A 13,483-nucleotide genomic window follows, 5' to 3' on the forward strand; every position below is an offset into this window, starting at 1 on the left:
GTACACTGTAGTCTAGGCCCATAAGAGTGTTATTTTCTGAGATTTATTTTTCCTACCACAACACCTGATTATTTTAAATGCAGTTTGTTTGAATATATATAAACTAGCATTTGTTCTGTGATCTCAAAATATCATGGCATATCCTGAGTTATAAGGAGGTGTAATATTGATTTACAATCCCCAAACTTATGCTACTCACTAGGAAATACAAACTCTTCCAATGAGTGTCATGGTCACAATACTAATGGTTTAACTGGTCTTGCTGCTTTATTTTTTCCTACATGGTTTTAAACATCGGGGGTGAGGTATGTAAATCATTAGAAGTTTTGGGTGGGTTATGTGGTTTATAGAGGCATAGCACATGAAAAAAAAACACATAAAGATAAAATTGGGATGGGGAACTTTCATCCATAAAAGGAAAAACTTACAGTCGGTCATTCAGTGGAATGAACATATTAATAACTTGCAACATTCCTGCGACATCACTACACCTTGGCACTGAGCAGAAATGCCAAATGTAATGTTTCACGACCTATTTTTTTCCATGAATATTCATTCTTTCTACAGTTGGAGGAAAATATTGTCATTTATATGGAACTTAAAAACATCACTAAAATAAAAACATCTGGTAAAAATAGGCCAATATGTTAAAATCCAAGAGGACGCATTTGGGCTTTTTGTATTCTGCTTTTTCCTCATAAAAGGTCAAATTCTTCGTAGAACTTCATCTGTGTATTGTAAGTAGTATTTTAAGATCATAATACCTCTACTAAATTATGATTGCCTATGCATTGTCTTGTAGTACAGTTTTCTTTAACATTAAAGCTTTATGAAAAGTGCAAAGGGAGCACAGAATATGAGTAAATGGCTGGTATGTAAGACCCTGCTCCTGAGATGCTGCTAGAACTTACTAAATCCATATTTAGACATTAAATGATGTCAGGTCTCTTTGGGGGTCAGTTCAAAATGCAAATTTCATCTCTGGTTAAATGCAATTTCATGGTACAGAACACTACTTCATAAAAATCATATACATATATGGTGGAGAACCTATGTAAAATACACAAAAAGTACACAGAGGATTCAATGGAATTTTTTGGAAAATAGCTTTGGGGAGAGAGAGAGAGAGAGAGAGAGAGAGAGAGAGAGAGAGATCATCCATCTGCTGTAATTTGTTTAGAATTATTTAGAAGATTCAATTTTATATTTTTATCTTTTAGTGCTTGCCTAAAGTTTATAATGCTAAGAAGACTATTTTTCTCCATTGAATAAGTAGAATTGACTATTTCTATTGCATAGAAACAAATACTTCAATAGGCTTTACAAGCATTTGAAAAATATTTCATTAGCAAATTTTTCCTCTTGTTAAACTACTTTAAAAAAAATTAATTCAGGCTTCCCTGGTGGCGCAGTGGTTGAGCGTCCACCTGCCGATGCAGGGAACGCGGGTTCATGCCCCGGTCCGGGAAGATCCCACATGCCGCAGAGCGGCTGGGCCCGTGAGCCATGGCCGCAAAAAATAATAATAATAATAAGTGTAGAAAGAATCTGGTCTCCTGAATAATCGAAGTTAAAATATCCCTGGGCTTTTTGTTATATGTGACAAGAAATTTCTTTATGCTTTAATTTTTTTTTTTTTTTTTGCGGTACGCGGGCCTCTCACTGTTGTGGCCTCTCCCGTTGCGGAGCACAGGCTCCGGATGCGCAGGCTCAGCAGCCATGGCTCACGGGCCCAGCCACTCCGCGGCATGGCATGTGGGATTTTCCCAGACTGGGGCATGAACACGTGTCCCCTGCATCGGCAGGCGGACTCTCAACCACTGCGCCACCAGAGAAACCCTATTCTTTAATTTGAGTTAGAAATGTCTATTACTTGAAAACCGAGCCATAGTAACCGATATAAAAGAACCTACGTTTTTTGGGCTTCCCTTAAGAATCCGCCTGCCATTGCAGGGGGTGCGGGCTCCAGCCCTGGTCAAGGAAGAGCCCACATACTGCATGCGCCACAACGACTGAGCCTGCGCTCTAGAGCCTGCAAGCCACAACTACCGAGCCCACGTGCCACAACTACTGAAGCCCACGCACCTACAGCCTGTGCTCCCACAAGAGAAGCCACCGCAATGAGAAGCCCGCACACCACAACGAAGAGTAGCTCCTGCTCTCCGCAACTAGAGAAAGCCGGCACCCAGCAACGAAGACCCAATGCAGCCAAAAATAAAATAAATAAAATAAATAAGTAAATTTATAAAAAAAAAAAAACAAAGAACCTACATTTTTTTAAATCACTAAGGTTCTGAAATTTGCTACGTACTTAATATTTACACACAACCATTGAGGTAGGGGTTATTATTGCTACTTTAGTAATACTGAAACAAAGGCTAAGAAAGGGCAAATAACCTACACCAGTTTACATTGGTAGAAAGTGATGGATCTGGATTTGAAACCAGATTTTGCAATTCCAAGCACCTTACTTTATGCTTGATGTGAAGGTTCTTCTAACTTGTGTAGAAGGTTTGGGATAATTTCCATTAGAGTTCTAAGTAATACTGAGAAAATATAATTTTTGTCTGTGTAATTTCCCTTTGACTGTAAAAGCCACAACAAATGACAGCAACAACAAATGAATTTTACTAGGTTGACCCATCTTTTTCATAACAGTTGGTTAATCTTATCAATCAGGTCAGTCTATGTAATATACAAACTATACAGTCTTTATTTACTTTTTACTATATGTCTGGGATTCTTTCATGTCTTTAAAATGTGGGAAGGATACTGACATAAAAGCCATGGTCTTCTCTTACAAAGACAATGCAGTAATGTATATGAATTGTACATCAGGACTTCAAAGTATTCTTCCTTAATCACGTGTTGATATTCTTCTTTAACAATACCTTTTGCGTGAAGTCTTCTGGTTCTCCTTTACCAACCAGTTGGCATCTACCCTTTTAATTATCTAATTCCTGTACTACTTTGTGTCTCTTCATAGATAATTGAACATGAGGAATTATTCTGATATGTTTTATTTAGCCTTTTGCTATAGACTGAATATTTTCACACACACCCCATTCATATGTTGAAATCTATTATCTGATGTGATGGTATCAGGGAGTGAGGCCTTTTGGAGATGCTTAGGTCATGAGGGTGGATTAGTACTTTTATAAAAGAGACCCTTTTTGCAATGTGAAGTTACAATGAGAAAAATGCTCTCCATGAGGAATGATGTCTCACCAGACACTGAATCTGCTGGCACCATAATCTTGGACTTTCCAGCCTCCAGAACTATGAGAAATAAATGTTTGTTATTTAAAAGACAATAGTTAGTGGGGTTGTTTTTTGTAGCAGCCCAAATGGACTTAGACACCTTCATAATAATTTTTAAAAATCCTTGAGTGTCAAACAGCATTGTATTCATGCTGGTATCCTTCAGAGCCTGTAGCATTTATTCATTAAAAATATGTATTGAGTGCCTAATTTATGTTAGTATACCAGGGCTTGGGGATACAAAGATGAATATGTAAAGTACTTGGCCCACCATGATAGGCACTTGGGAAATTTTGTTGAATTTTATTTAATTTATCCCACAATAATGCAAGAGTGAGCCTCTTTGGATCATCCTAAGAATGGAGGTCATATAAAACATAAGGTTAATGACTAAATAATGGAGTTAAAATTTAAGGTTAAATGCCATGCTGGTACACTGCGTTATGTGATTTCTGCACATAATGAAGGTGGGTCATTAATGATTCAACACTTTCAGGCCTGCTTAACGCAAACAACAATGAAAAAGAATCTAAACACAATTTCCCAGCTTTCAGATGGATGAGGTTAAATTGGGCAAGACAGCAAATAATGAGGGATAGTAAGGAAGAACTCAAATCATCCAGTACATTAACGAAACTGATGTGCAGTTAATACTGAAAAAGATGTATCACTTTGCTGGCTGAAAAGTGAGAGATTCCTTTCTAAGAGGCAATGGAAGACACATCCGTGCATCTTTACATGTTCATATAAAATCCTTTTTTCAAAGCTCAGTTCATAGGTCATCTTTTTCATGCTTCCTTTTCCTGCCTCTCCCCCCCAAGCTGTCTCTGCACCCTCACATTGTTCTATCCTTACTTCCTTTGGGCTTGGTGGTCTGTCCTGTCACCCACGTAAAGAATGTTAACTCTCTCAGAAGAACAGAACACACGTCCATGTATTCTCCTCAGGTCTAGGAACTGAACTAGGCATTTTTTTATATGCTGTCTCACCTTATCCTCACACCAGATCTATAACATGGGGATAAAGGACAAGATGAAGAGTGTAGTGTCAAAGCCTTAATTAAATTTCCTGAGGTCACATAAGAAGTGAAGACCCAAACTGGGTTTCAGACTTAGGAATGTCTGACTTCAAACTCATTATATTTCCTGCAACCCTAAACTCTCAGAGCAAGGCCCTTATTTAGATAGATGTGGGTGCTTGATAGAATTGGTTAATTCAAGGAATAAAATGTTAACCAATAGGTTAAATAATTAATAAAGCATTTCTATAGTAAATTAATCTTATGTCTTTGACAAAAGTATTTCTACAACCATATTTTGTATCAGAAGTTGGTCAGATACAAACATCACATTTTGATTAAAAAGCTACATTACCTACAAAAGCAATGACACTCTTGTAATTCCTGTTTGAACAGAGCTGGTACTTGCTTATCTCATACAAAATGAGCTAATTTCAGCTTGACATAACCAAGAATTGTCATATAGAATTCCACCTTTGAGACTGAATGTTTTCAGCTTTCTTAACTAATGTTATATCATCTGGAAGTGTCTTGGCTTCAAATAACAGAAAAATCAAAGTAATAGGAAACAACTAGGAGTATATCTTTCTCATATAGTAAAATGTGTAGAAGTAGGTGAATTCTGGCTTTGCTTCAGCCGTTCAGGGATTCCATCAAGGATCCAGACTCTTAGGGAGATCCTAAGACAGAGGCGTTTTGGTGGGGGAAGGGGATAAATACATTTGTAAAATGTAGAGTGTATTAGAATAAAACTAGCTTCTGAAACAAATAAACCTTAACATTCAGTAATTTTCCATAGTAGAAATTTATTCATTTCTTAAGGAATAGAACTGGGTGAGTGAGCAGTTAGGCATGCCAACTCTTCTCAATAGAGCTGTTTAGAGATCTCTGGAGATGGCTGTGCCGTAGCCAACAAATGCCTTCTACTGTCACCCTGTGTTTCTTTTGCATTCCAGCCTGCAAACACAGAGGAAAAACGAGAGTAGTCTCAATGCACAGATAATGATGGTTAGATTGTGAGTATTGAAGGTCTTTCTAGGAGCATACCTAGTTTGAGATCCCCTTGCCTACTCTAGTGATATAAGCATGGTCTTGTGTTGGGTAAGACATGAAGTTTCTCAAATTCTTATCTCTTATGAGAAGTATACTTAGTTATCATTTGTCTATTTTTCACAAGAATGAGACTTAAATTAAAATTACTTCTGACTATTAATGTTCTCGCTGTTTAGATTCCAAAAATGAATAGGAGTTGGTCATACACATTCATGCCCATTTGCATTTTGTTCGTATTGTCACCTATTTGTGAAGACTTCTCACACTTCTTATGTGCTAAGATAACATTTTAGTTTTCAATAAATTAAGTGTATTAAATAAGAATCTTTTCTCCCCAGTGTTACCTCTTTCTGCCTCTTTTTGGGAGTTTTCACGTCCTTTCACTGGAATGCTCTAATATGCTCACCAGGTATGCATCTCTACTTCTCATATGAATATGCAGAAGATCAGATAGGTGAAGTAATTTGCCCACCATTCTTCCAATTCTGAAGCTAAAAGTGTAGGTATTACTTTGACAGCATATTTTTCCCTCATCCCCACAAACAAAACCAATTGCAAAGTTATAGCAAGTTCATCTCTTTAACACTTCTCAAATTTATTCAATTTTTTTTCTATTCCTATAGCCATCGCATCCATTCAGGTCACTATTACTTGTCACCTGGATTACTGCTGTATTTCCCGACTCGGTCTTTCTAACTCAAGTATTCTTCCCCTACAATGCATTATACTGCTGTTATAGTAAACTTTCCAAAATGGAAACAAATGCTTCAGCTTTGTACTGTATATGGATTTTTTAAAATCCTTCTATTCTTTATCATTCTCATTATTGTTATCATCATCCAAGTCATCCTTGCTCCTATGAGAGAAGTAAGTGGTTAACATTTTCTTACTCTGCCTCAAGTCTTGAACACCACAAAACCACTTTGCAAAATCCACAGGAATTACAATACCACAGGAAACCTCAGGAAGGCCTTCCAAAGGAGACACATGGAAAGAAAGGACATATTGTTCAGGAAATTAGAGTACAGCAAATATCAGAGAGACCATTTCCCATGACTAAAATGAATTAGCTGCAACAAACCAAAACACACAGATAACTCTATCAATATGTGGCTCTGTCACTAGGAGCAAGTAATTTCCTTGTAAAGAAGGTATGATGATGAGACGGGACGTTTGGGATTATGCTTTGAAGGCAAGATATCACTGTAGAGGCTGTGCTCATGGCCAGAGGTAGTCTTTCAGATATTTCTGAGCAAGGCAAGAACTTACCACTTTTATAAAGATCTTGGACTATCACATTTCAGTGAGAAAATCTGACATTATAGCTAAGAGTTTAAGAACATCAACTAGGTAGCCAAACTGCCAGTGTGTGTCAAGCTTGATGCTGACACTAATTGGCTGTGAGACTTTGGCCAAGCTATTCTGTTTGATTCTTTGCGATTCAGTTTCCTCATCTGTACAATGCAGATAACAATGTTACCTAGAAAGGAAGATGAAAATGAAGGTTACACGAGCTATTTGTATGTGTTTGTTGCCAAGAACATTGCTTGATATATATTTTATGTCATCCGGTTTTATGTTTTACCCGATATGCACATTTGTTCATCTCAAATTTGTCTCAGCCTGCTTCTCATAAAAGGAGAGAAGAAAGCCAAATCTCTATCATAGTTTATTTTATTTTGGAAGAAATTTAGACTTTCACTACTTAAAATCCCTCATTTTATACTTTAGGAAATAGAAACCCAGAGATGTGACTATATATTGAGGAATTTATCTCCAGTAAGAAGATAAATTAAAATAATTTGACCTAGACACTTCTGCTCTTGGTTTGGTGTCCTTTCAAATAAACTATATTATCTTAGCAAATGTCCACAATGTTCAACATTTTCCTTGAGAGTAAGTGGGGAGAAAAGACTGTTTTCCCTGAGGGAAAGCCAAAGAAGTTAATAAATCAGATGATTTACACAATAAGACATAGCAAAAAGATTGAGAGTAGAATTGCAATCCATGACTCCTTTTCTGAAAGTTGTTTCCCTGCTTACAAAATGATGAGCTATGACTTTGGGGGATATTATACAAAAATTCATATCTTTATAAGTTCAAGATGAGTCATATCTTGCTTTCAAATTTATGATCAACAAACACAAATTTGCACCACATTGTGATCAAAATCCTAATACTTTTCTCTGTTAAACTGGTCTAAATATAAAAGACAAAGGCATCTTGCATAAGTTTTTCATTATTCCTGGAACAGTTGTACTTCTAATTCTGCATATCAATATGTAACTGGGGCAAAACAATTATTTTGGAGGGAAAGGGAAAATCATCTTCATTACCTGCTATTACATTATTACATCAAGCAGAGCCATTTCCATAGAAAAAACTATGTATCCACAAAAATATATCAAATATTTCAGTATAAACAAAGAGAAGATTATGTATAAGTCTGCAAAACTTCAAAGGAAGAGTAGGATTGGGAGAGAAAAGAAAATATCTCACAAATTTGGCTCAAAATCCTTACTCTCTCTTGGTATCTGAAGCATCTCAGCCCTTATAGAAAATCTTGGTTTCTAGAAGATCAAAAAAAAAAAGTTTAGGGTATTTTCATATCTTTTTAGCTTTTTGTGAGTGAATCCTATTGATGGGTATAAGGAGTTCCAAAGAACTGTTGAAACGAATTTAGTGTCTGGAAAGTTTCAGGGCTTCAAAATTGAAATAAAAACTATCTTCCAAAACTAGAGATTGCTGGAGACTTTTTTCCACTGCAACCCACAAATTTCTGTAAGATGCTCCTCAAGGGTAGTGGTGCGTGTATCTCATCCCCTTTGGAATGTAAACTACAATACATAGAGACAAACCAATATTATTTTCGTGTCTGATTTCCTCTCACTGTCAATCTTGGGGGGCAGCAGAGAAATCATTGCTAAGGACTTCAGAGTTTGCATGTCCTGTGCTTACTTATTACTGGAAAGAATAAAATATAATTAACCTGATATGGACAAGGAATGAAAGGAATAAAATATTTCTTTCAGACTGTCAGCAAGCAATGGAACAAATGAGATTTGTGGCAGAATTGGATATGTGATTTATAGTTTTGCTTGTTCTTCATTTAAAAGAGGAAATTAAAACCACATTTGCATATGATTCAATCTTTGATCACTAGAGAATAGCTGCTGTGAATTAATTATTATAAACTCTATTACCCTTGTTCACCCCAGGTGCTGCATTCACAGTACCTTCTGACTAGTGTCTCAGGGGAAAACTTTTTATATTTTCGGTTGAAATTTTGCAGGAAAATTATCTGGCATTTGGCGTTTCACTGAGTAGTCATTTATTATTTAAGGAGCTAATTGAATAATCTCATGGAAAAAACATAGTTCAAAGAAAGAGCCATATTAAATTCTTAGCAGCTTACACGGAGATCGTGGGTGTTTATTTTCTTTTCATCATCTAGGAGCCTAAAATGCCTACATTTATGCATAAATATTCTCACATCTTCAGCTCTGATAGGTCACATTTAATTTTGGTAGTAAATGTGGAAAAAATTTATTTCGTAAAGAAGATATTTTGTTCACTTAGTCTCCATTTAAGGTAATAAAAATGTTTTGATGTAAACATTTCAAGACAGCAAAATATAACAACGAATCATGGAGGGAGGGGCTCCAAGACACGGTAAATAAGAATCTATTTAAAAGATGATAAAATAGATATTTTAATACAAATTCAATAAAATAATATCACAATTGGGCAATTAATCATAAGAAACCAACACTCTTTGTAAAGAACATTTAGAAAACTACTGATGACATAAAATATAAATGTTAAAAGAAGAAAAATATTCTGCAGAGTTAAGAAAGTAGTGGAATATATTACCTAAGGAATGTCAAAAACTAAGGTGTTTTACATATTTGAACCTGTATGCTGAAGGTTGGTGACTGTGAAGCCATCAAATATGATCAGAGACCTCAATGATATGGCAACACAGGACAGATTACTTTAACAGAATGGGCTGACTCCTCTTTCTGTTTTCCCATTTGGAACATTTGCAGTTTCCTTTTCCTTTGACTCTCTCTGTAGATGGCTATGTTTATGGGTAGAAGAAGAGAAACCAATCTGTGAAGCACTTGAATAATATGAAGAATTAGAATTCTTCCGATTGCACAGAAATATAGAATAGAATATAATGGATAAAAATATAACTCAAAGTAGCTGAAACGAAAACAGAAAATGTAGCATGTCAAGTTATTTCAGACACAAATGGATCGAAGAATTTAAATGACTGGAATTCTCTTTATCTCTCACTTCTTCTCTCTGTGTATCACTCGCTCCCACACATCCATTTCTCCATCTCTGAGCTCTGCTGTCTGTGACAGTGTCATTCTCCTGCAGGTTTTCTCCACCTCTTGGCAAAGGCAGAGCCCTACAGCTCTAGTCTTCACAGCTCTTCCCGTTGCTGATTCCTAGGAAAATATGCATCCCTTTTCTGGGAGTTTCAGTCAAACGGTAAGAATTGTTAACCTTTACCTGCTTGACTTTATTCCCACCTCTAGATGAATTTCTGTTCCTGGGAATGGAATAAAATGACTGACTGGGTTTCCCTGGTGGCGCAGTGGTTGAGAGTCCGTCTGCCGATGCAGGGGACACGGGTTCGTGCCCCGGTTCGGGAAGATCCCACATGCCGCGGAGCGGCTGGGCCCGTGAGCCATGGCCGCTGAGCCTGCGCGTCCGGAGCCTGTGCTCCGCAACGGGAGAGGCCACAATAGTGAGGAGCCCGCGTACCGCAAAAAAAAAAAAAAAAAAAAAAGGACTGACTGATCTGAGCTCTGTGCCCATCTCCACTCAAACCCCAGAGATTGCAAAGATAGTACAAGTGGTCCCTGAAGAAAAATCATGATGCCATCTCCAAATAACACGGAAGCAATGTTGGGCAGGAAAAAAACAACAGATGTCCACTACAAACCAGATAAGAAATTGTCCTGAAGTATGTTACTTTTATATCTATTGCCAGTTGAGCTGCACAAGAAATATACAAGCCTTGCCAGTAAAGAAGATAAAATCATTAATTTTTAAACTATTAGTCAATTTGTGCCTTTTAAAATTCAGTTAGGTATTACTGCTAGTTTGTTGTGTAGTATGTAGATTTTGTTTACATATTTTGTGGAAGTTGTGAATATAGGGGTTTTCTTTGTAAAGTAATCATATTTAATGAAGTTAATTTTTAATGCCAGCCTATCATATTTTAAAATATATTAAAGAATGTAAAATGAAAAATAATTATGCATAGCTCTACCACTCAAAATATTTTGATAGCGGTTTTCCCCTGCTCTCTCTTATTTCAAATTTGTGGTTATTTGGGGTTTTTTTGAGACTTAAATTTTTATTGGGTACTATATATTATTTTATAGCCTAGTTTCTTCATTTAACATTACTGTATGAGCATTGTCATTGTAAACTCTTCATAAAAAGAATTTTAATAGATAATTAAAATCCCACCCACAACATATCCTTACTTCTATATTTGAAAATGTACATTGCTTTAAAAGTTTTATGGTTATAAATAGTGCTGCCATTAATATCCTCTTGCCAAACTTTGTTTTATGAATTTCAGATTATTTTCTTAAGAAAGTTTCCCAGAAATGGGATTACTGGATAAAGGTTTACAAAAATGTGTTGGGTGAAGATTGTCTTTGCTTTTTATTTAGTTTTTCTATGATTTGATGATTCTCTTAAAATGTATCTTAAATATTAATTTTTAAAAATATTGGAACATTGAACTTAGTATTTATTTAGCAAATACTTTGGCACACATATTAGGTGTCAAAGAGCACAGGGGAGGGATATTTAATCCAGATTTAGGAAGAAAAAAAAAGACTTCTAAAAGGAAATGACATGTAAACTGAAGAATGAATAGGAGTCAGGAGTAGAAATAAGTATAAAAAGAGAATTTATAAGGGAAAAAAGCATCTCACTCAGAGGAAATAAAATGACAAAACACATGGTATACTTGGGAAGTGACATGGATTTTAATATAGCTAAAGACAGGGGACTAGAGGGATAACAGAGGTCAGATTTCAAAAAGCTCACCTGCAGGAACTGAGAGGGATTTAGAGGGGATTCAGCAATGCGAGATTCCTACTTGGTTCCTGCTCTCTGTTGTCTCACATTATGTAATTTCTCAGATTGTTGCCCTTAGTTTGGTGAACTTCTCTGCCTGATGCACAATCTGAAAGATGATATTATCTCAGAGCACAAAGGATGGGTTGGAAAGAAAGGGGAAGAGTGTAGAGGCTTTGATCAATGTAGTTCAGTGTATGATTTAGGAATATGAATGGGGAAACGTCCTTGATCTAGGCCTTATTTCTTCCCCCATCACAGAATGATCTCCACAAATTTCCTTAAGTAAAGAGTTGTTAAAGACTGGCTCGCCTTCAGCCAACATAGCTTAAGGAGCATGTGCATATTTCCCAGAAAGTATACAAGAGTTGGGTAAAGACTTTGTTGTTATACCCTTCGCCCATTTCAAATTTGAGATTGCAAAGAGACTAATTCCACCCATTGAAAAAATATGTTATTAACCAATAATTTCTACCTGGAGAAGTTGAGTTCTACGAGCCCTGTTTATATTCAGTTTCAACTTTCCATGGGGTTGGGTCATTCTGGCCTCATCTACCTTGGGGTGTACAGCTCTCATGCTTCCCCTCGAAGACTGTGACACTGGACCCAGGCAGATAGATGTCAATGAATGTAACCTGCACATCTGTGGTTGCTGACCCACCTGTCAGAAAGCTCAGACTTTTTTAAGAAACCCTTAGTCAGGAAGTCATAAAAGCAAAATAGTGGTCCAGGGGATGAGGAATGGGTGTCTTTTTCTGAAATTTGGGGTCCTTTTTCTATCTTTCTCCACAACTCATCAGAGAACTTAATTGAACCGCTTTCCTGTCACAATCTTCCCTGTCTGTGAAATAAGGATAATTATTGCTGCTCTTGCCTTTGCCCTTTGATAACTTTACAGGGGTGTTCAGAGAGGTTATAAAGATTAATAAGCCAAATGCTTATAGAGTGCTTCAAGATCCCCATAAGGGAGAGAGCAGCAAATGAAAATCCATTGCTCTGAGAGCAGGAGGGGACAGATACCAGAGGCCAGTACCCAGAGCCCTGACAACCCTCAGCTCTTGCTCTTTTGTGAGTGCTGTGTATGGGGTGGGAGCTTTCTCCCCATGCCCATTAGTATCAGCTCTGGCCCATGGAGCACGGGGCATCTGTATCATATTCCAACATCCCTTACTTCACAGAATCAGGTCTGCAGGTCTGGCAGTCTTTGATCAATATAAGAAGAAAAGAGAAGCCAGAATCAGTTCTACCCATCCCCTTTTTAGAAGGGACTCTTACTTTTATATTACTTCCTTGAACTCTGCTGTATAACTACCATCTGCTGCAAATATGAATGAAATGAGAATTATTTTTAATAAAGAACCCGGGTGAACAAATATTGGTCAGTAAACTAGGAAGTGCCTGACACACTTGCCCCTTACAGAACATCAAATGTTTTGAGAGTACTTGTCAGCTACCAGATGAGGGGTACATACCATTAACCTTCTTGAGTGTCGATAGTTCATGCATAAAATGGGAAGAGAAATAGATCTTCACTTTCTATAAGGTAATAGTTAAGTTAAAATAAGAAAAGTGATATGAAAATTTTTGTAAACTATAAAATGATCGAAAAGTAAATTGATTTTTTTCTGATGATGATCATTCACATGCATTAGCATTGGGAAAGCCAGAAAAATAGTGCTTATATTTCAATAATGCCTTCTAAAATTTTTTGCCACATGCATGATTAGCAGGTATCCAGCAGGGCCAGGAACCTGCCTGTTTATCAGCCTTGCTCTGAGAGTGAAGAAAGCCTGGGCACAAGATGTAGCAGAGACTTTGTCCACCAAACCCAATGCCCCCCTCCCCCCAGGGTATAGATGTAGGACATATCTCCCAACTTCCTTTGTGTCATCTTCCTGAGCAGAATGGATGCCACTCACAAGCTTGACCCTTAAAATCTTCATGATTCTTCGTGCTCTCTTTTACCATCCACAGGCTGAATAGACAGAATAGGATTTAAAGGGTACAGAGGCACAGGATAAAAGAGCTTAGATTTCT

General features: G+C 36.9%; 1 long non-coding RNA gene across 1 annotated transcript in view; it reads left to right on the top strand.

Annotated features, from left to right (window-relative positions):
• The first annotated feature begins 511 nt into the window (after window positions 1–511).
• The window catches only part of LOC113618908 (uncharacterized), a 32,277-nt gene continuing 19,305 nt past the window's right edge, over window positions 512–13,483 (top strand). The window contains exon 1 of the long non-coding RNA XR_003432185.1: window positions 512–737. This is a non-coding gene — a long non-coding RNA (uncharacterized LOC113618908). The remainder of the gene's footprint in view (window positions 738–13,483) is intronic.

Source organism: Aethalodelphis obliquidens, unplaced genomic scaffold (genome assembly GCF_003676395.1).
Source record: "Aethalodelphis obliquidens isolate GAN/ISIS:26980383/991018 unplaced genomic scaffold, ASM367639v1 scaffold6, whole genome shotgun sequence".
Lineage (NCBI taxonomy): Eukaryota > Metazoa > Chordata > Mammalia > Artiodactyla > Delphinidae > Aethalodelphis > Aethalodelphis obliquidens.